This window comes from Odontomachus brunneus, unplaced genomic scaffold (assembly GCF_010583005.1).
Source record: "Odontomachus brunneus isolate Ranch 3 - 2012 unplaced genomic scaffold, Obru_v1 Obru_scaffold_064, whole genome shotgun sequence".
NCBI classification, from domain to species: Eukaryota; Metazoa; Arthropoda; class Insecta; order Hymenoptera; family Formicidae; genus Odontomachus; species Odontomachus brunneus.
Genome location: NW_022639514.1, coordinates 1,813,880 through 1,820,488, shown reverse-complemented (window position 1 = coordinate 1,820,488; position 6,609 = coordinate 1,813,880).

Sequence of the window (6,609 nt, the reverse complement as noted above, 5' to 3'; positions counted from 1 at the left end):
TATATATATATATATATATATATATATATATATATATATATATATATATATATATATATATATATATTGATACAATGTTATATAAATAATCAAAGTTTAACCTACAACGTGCTCACAAAAAAGAGAGAATATTCCTTTTTTCTCTCTCGCAATATTTTGACGGAGTAAGGTTGTGGCTAGATTCTTTTTATAATTATATTAATCGCATTGTGATTGTTACGTTCTTTGAAACGTTTGCCAACAAATATGTTATTATATTTTTGAACGATAGAAGAGTATATTGTAAATATAACACACCAAGATATCATTACAGCGTAGTGGCATCACCAGTTCTCGTATGATCGTTGATGTAAGGCATTGCGACAGCATGGGTTATCTAACTAAAACTTTAGATGCGCCTCACACGGGATCGAAACCACGCCGCATCCCACGAATAAATGTTTTTTTTTATTATTTAGACAAAATATTTTATTATATTTTCCTCAATCTATTTTGATTAATAGTGATTTTGCACTGAACTTTTCTAAATTTGTGCTAAAATACCCGGAAAAAATGTCTCTTGGATGTCATATGATTTTTCGGATGTCCAATATGGCGTTCTATAAGACGTCCAAAATCGGGACATTAGACACCTTAAAAACGTCTTTAAGACGCCTTTTTGCTAAATTAATAGGACGTCCACAAAGTTTTTAGGCGTTTTTTAGACGTCTTTAAAACGTCTTAATGTTCTCTGGGTATGCGTCAGCAATGGCTTTCAATTCTGACAAATTAAAATATTGCAACTTCGATAAAAAATATGAAAACTGTTTAGAATCTGTGAATTAGAAATTGAGTGATACATATTATATTCATGTCAAATGTGTGTCATTGCCATACTCGCTATTGAGAAGATTTTCTGATATTTATTTGTGAGTTTCGCGACACATCCGTCTTATCCAATGAGAGAATTTTTCCAATGGAAAACAAATTCTTCACGAATAAAATAGTAATTAATATTTTATTCAATTCGCATTAATTGTTGTTAATTTTTTTAATGCATTTAAACAGTCTATCCTGATTGCAAAAAGATTTTTTACTAATAGGTTTGAGTCTCGATTAGATAAGATTTGAATCTTAGTTAAAAGAAACTCTTGACTACTTAAGATTCGAGTCTTAGCTCAGTAACTTGCTACTTAATTTAAAAACTCTGTTATGTGTCGTCACCGTCTTCAATAAAAAAACGAAGTTGAAAACGAAGTTAAAATGATTTTACATATATTTATGATATATGAGTTGTTTTCACAGCTACTTACAATCAGTTTACAACTGATTTTGAGTAGCTGTGAAAACAATTGATTGTGAGTAGCCGTGAAAAGAACTGATTGTGAGTAGCCGTGAAAACAATTGATTTTTGACCTTGGCAACGCCACCCAAGATCAATCTGCTAAAATCAGTAAATACAATAGATCTTTTTAAGATCTGAAACTATAAGATCTTAAGATCTGAAAATATAAGTTTTTTGTAAAACTTATATTTTTCGAGATATTTCACCGGTCCAATACTTTTGCCCCACCCTGTATATACATATACATATATATTGCGGAACTAAATATTTATTACATATATATATATATATATATATATGTAAAAATCGATTTTTATTTATTTTGTGAATAAATATCAATGTATCACTTATACTTATAACATACGTCTTACTACTGCGGATGACCATATTTCACTACTTTGACCCTTTATATCTTGGGAAATATTGACTTTTGGAACTTGGTGCAATGATAACTTTTTATCAGCATGGCGAAAACTATAACATAGTGAAATTTCAGCCAATTTGACCGAAAACCATTTTCCATAGGTTTTGTGCGGGGTCCTTTGTACTAAAATATCCGGGAAAATGCTGTGGGGAATGCTCATGGTTCCCATATAGGATTTTTAATTATAAGATATTTAGTTACTTCAGCGTCACTCAGTATAAAAAAATTCGTATAAGCTTGTTTCCTACGGACAATCTTGTTCTTTCCTTTTTTCTTTTGGAAATTTGGAATAAAAAAGAAAAGAAAAATATGAAGTAATACGACATAATGAGGTGGTATGTAGAGGCTTATGGTGGTTAAATGAATCTTTTCTAATTCTGTAGTAACACGATTGCACAGCACGAGAAACTTTTATCTTTATTTAACAACGCTAAATAAAAGTTCTTCTGAACTTATAAATTTCTATGGAGCAGATATACGTCATTTTAATATTAAATATTGGTTTTTCACACAAGGACTACTTTGATGACATTAAATCACATTTCGTATACGACGTCTCGTAAATGACGTATACGTGTCGCTTGTTACTCCGCCTCGAAATCAGCCGTTTACTCATCGTTGCTAAGAGGTAAGCCATTTTTTTTACATACAGAGCCTGTCCTACCGCTTCTCGTGCACTGATTTGTTTATATATTTTAATTAATTACGAAATAAATATTGAGAAAATTTCAAAATGGTATATAACTTTTATGATTATTTTGTTCTACCCGTACACGGCGGTTGCTCAATTAGTTATCAGACACCCTGTATATTATACATTTTATTGCACTATTTATGTTTCATACATATTTTTTCCGTTTACTTTACGTAACGAGTAGTATTTAACATAGGATTATTAGTAAACACTTATTCATACACATTTTTTCGTTTAATTTCAAATGTAACGAGTAATATTTGACATAGACTTATTAGTAGACGAAGTGAAATTGAAATCTATAAAATGATATATGTAATTTATTTGTTCTCAATGCTCCTACTGGATAAAATTTGTCCTTATATTTTTTGTATTTGTTCGCCTAGAAAAATAGAGGCGTAAAAATCGGTAAAAGATTTTTTTCTCGTGCCTTTAATACATATACACACACGTACACACACGTTGTATCCAACACGAACATATCGGTTGTAATCTTTACAGAACATGGTTATAATCGTACAAAAAATTGACACACGAAAGTTGCATTCAATTAGCAACTGCAATTCCTCGCAACATAAATACGCGCGATGAATATTCACATTGAATTTATAAACGATCCCAGTTATTTCCGCGCGGCAATCAATTCGCAGTAATTATACTCGTTACAGCGCGCGCACCATCCTCTCCCTTTTGAGCTTTTGAACTTTCGCTCCGATATCGTCGTGCGTTATGCAGATTATCGTAAAAACATTTAAACGCGTTAACGCCGGAGCTTTGCGCGGTAGCGCGCAATCGTTTATCGCATCATTCTCGCGACGGCGAAACTTTATGCCCGACGGTTTTTAGCGTAGATTGAACCGAGAGTTGTGTTTTTCAATTTAGCCTAGCCGTCCCTCGCTACTGCTACTCTTGCCGCTGCTGCTATGTGAGGTGATTACGAAATTACACGAATGCGTGCATCGCATTTCGATTAAAACGGACACGATTCTTTCGGGGCGGTACTTTCATCGGAAAATCCGACGACGGCTGTCGCGAATATTGGCGATAATATCGTTCACGAGACCATACGATCGATACGTACGTAAACGATAAATACTTTGCGTCGCACGCATACTTTTGCGTACTTTTGTGTACTTTTTTATTCGTACACGGCCCAAACCGCTGTATATTCGGTCACAATGAAAAAATAATGAGCCATAACGAGAAGAAATACATGGAATTTATTCATATTTTCGCATGAATGTTACAATAAGACTTGTGACTTTGCGCAATAAGACTTCTTACAAAATTTTTGTCGAGTTTCCTCTATTATAATTGTGGAATGTATCACGTTCCGTTTTAATTGTAAATCTTCTCACGTCATTTTAATTTTGCTTTTTTCTTTAACGTGTAAAAATTTGGTGAAAGATCGAATAAAATAAAGTTATTTAATATATTTAATTTTAATGATAACACCAAGCTTTACGGGCATACCAGTGTAAATTTCATTGTGATTTACTTACTCAAGATTCCTCAAGAAATTCCTCAAAATTATGTTTGAAAACCATGACAAAAGTAAAATAAAAAAGGGAAGAATTATTATTACAACTTTCGCTCTTTCTCTCTCTCTCTCTCTCTCTCTCTCTCTCTCTCTTAATATTTTATATACATATGTATGATAAGAGGTTTAAAATTTTTAGTCAATTTTTTTTACAATGAATAATCCTTTTAGTAATAAGTACTTAGTATTTCATCTTAATAAGAAAACTCATTTCGGTTTTCTTTAATAATTTTCGATTTCCAAAAATCTTGTAGAGATCAAATAGTCTTTCCTAATAAGTTCGAAGTTTCTCTATATGTCCAATATATAAACTAAACGCATTACTCGTCAGAATTTATACATTTAAGGGTTTATACATTTGAGAAATATTAATTTGGACATTTTATCTTATAAAAAATGTTTCGCAAATTTTACATTTCCTAGCAAAGTTTCAATTAAAAAATTTCAATTAATAAAATGTTTTATATCGAAAATTAAGGAGCTATGGTCAGTTTTGTATGTTTAATAAAATTTTTATTAATGGTTTTGTTTTTTTTACTGGATTATAACAAAAGCTATCAGTTGTCAATTTTTACTTACAATATACAGAAAAAAATACAAACGATATAAAAATAAAATCTGTCAAAAAAAATACTATATAACAGTTATAAATTTTGATTAATCAGAAATCTCGTTAACATTAACATAATTCTGATAATTCTTCAATCGATAATCTAGTTCGTTCATATTTCATCACATATTTGATTAATCCAACCAAATTTCTTTTTCCGTGTACGTCTTCCCATGCGTCATATATTTCTTAGGGATAAGAGAAGAACCATAATTTATTATTAACATACGTATAAATGGAGTTGGAAAACCTCCTCGAAGATATTACGAATTCCAACATAATATCCCAGAACGTTTAGATCGATATCTACGCATCGATGCTAAGATAGATAATGTCCCCGATATTTACTGCAGCAACTTAGGGTCGTCCGCGATATCTTACGGCAATTCTCAGTGGCGAAATTGGCGGCAGTATATTACCCGACGGTGAGATATCGAATAGAGAAGTCTTCATTGTCACCGCGCGAGATCTCGGATTTCGTTCTTATCCTCGGACACAAGCGGCGAAAACTTTCCACGATAAACTCGGTCGGCGACGTTCCCGAAACGTTTCCGGCTTTCCCGTAGACCCGGATTCGCGTGCGCACGCCGAAAACGCGATTTCGTAATCTCGCAGAAAGTATATAGTTATATAGCCTTCTTCTTCCTCCTTACGTCGTTCGAGATACTAAGATATAGATGCGAAATGGGGTAGGGATTGGACTGGGACAAGGAGAAAATAAGGGGAATGGGCGGCAAGGCAGGGGCAGCGGTTGGGGAAGGATTTGGGATATCTCATGGATTCAGAGAGTAGCCGCCGGAGGCGTTCAACCAATTAGCTAACTCCACGGCACTTCGCCCTCGAAACCGCTAACGAAGAACCTAAGCGAACGAAGAAAACCGAGCGGCAGGGCGGAAATCCACCTACTCCTATAGGGACGCCATCGCTCGCGGCGTGGGTTCGCTCGAGGGTATTTCTCGGCATTTCTGCTCGATCCTCCGAGGACGTATGGTACATATAAATTATGCTTAGCCCGTAGCGTATCGGGATTTGACATCTGAAACCAAAACTCCTTACATTTTCTTTGATATGCATGCAGCAGAAGATGGAGACTTTTTTCTCATTTAGACAGTACAACCGCGACGATTGCATACGACATTTCTTTCTCTCAAAGTTATCGTAAACATCGAATTCGTCATATCTCGTATCGGCAGTCATGAGTGACACATTGAAGAAAGAGGGAGTGAGAGAAAAGGAATCTGTAAAGAAACTTGGAAATAAGATCTTGGAGGAAGTATGGCAACGAGACAGATAGTGACGAAACAGAAACTGACGACATTATATGATAAAAATAATAAATTTCTATGTGTGATTGTAAGGTATTGTTATTATGATATAATCATTATCAGTTATTATAGTAAAAAAAGATAATAAAGAGAAAGGAAAACATGGCTCAAGTGAAAACTACAACATCAAGGCATCGTTTGTTTTAATCTTTGTGGAGCAAGCTGGAAAGTGACATTGGAAAAGAAATTAAATAGTCGAAGAGATTTCAGTTTAAAATAAAAGCACGTGTTTGATCATACGTGTTTTTTAAATCGCTATCTCGTATCTTATCGATGTCGAATCTCCATATACGATTTCGCGTTTCTCGTAAAGGTCAGCTCGAGTAGGAAATAAAAACGTCATTTTAGCGGAAAGTAAACTTTTTTTATATTCAAGTGAAATTGTCATTTGCTTCGTTCATTGCTCAGGCTGACTCGACTTTTATCAACCAGAAAAACTTTAATAACGTTTAAGTGCAGCACTGCTTCGATTACGAATGAGAGAACAACGGAATGTAATATATTTCTCTTCTGTGGCAAACGCATTAAATTCTCATTAGATAACTTCTAGAATTAAATCGTTGTCGATAAAACAAAAAATGATAGTTGTGTCGATAACAGATTAAAGCTATTAAGCAAGCACATATATTGAAAGGACAAAAATAAAAGTAAAGAAAAGTAAATAAAATAAATAAAATAAAATAGAGAAGATA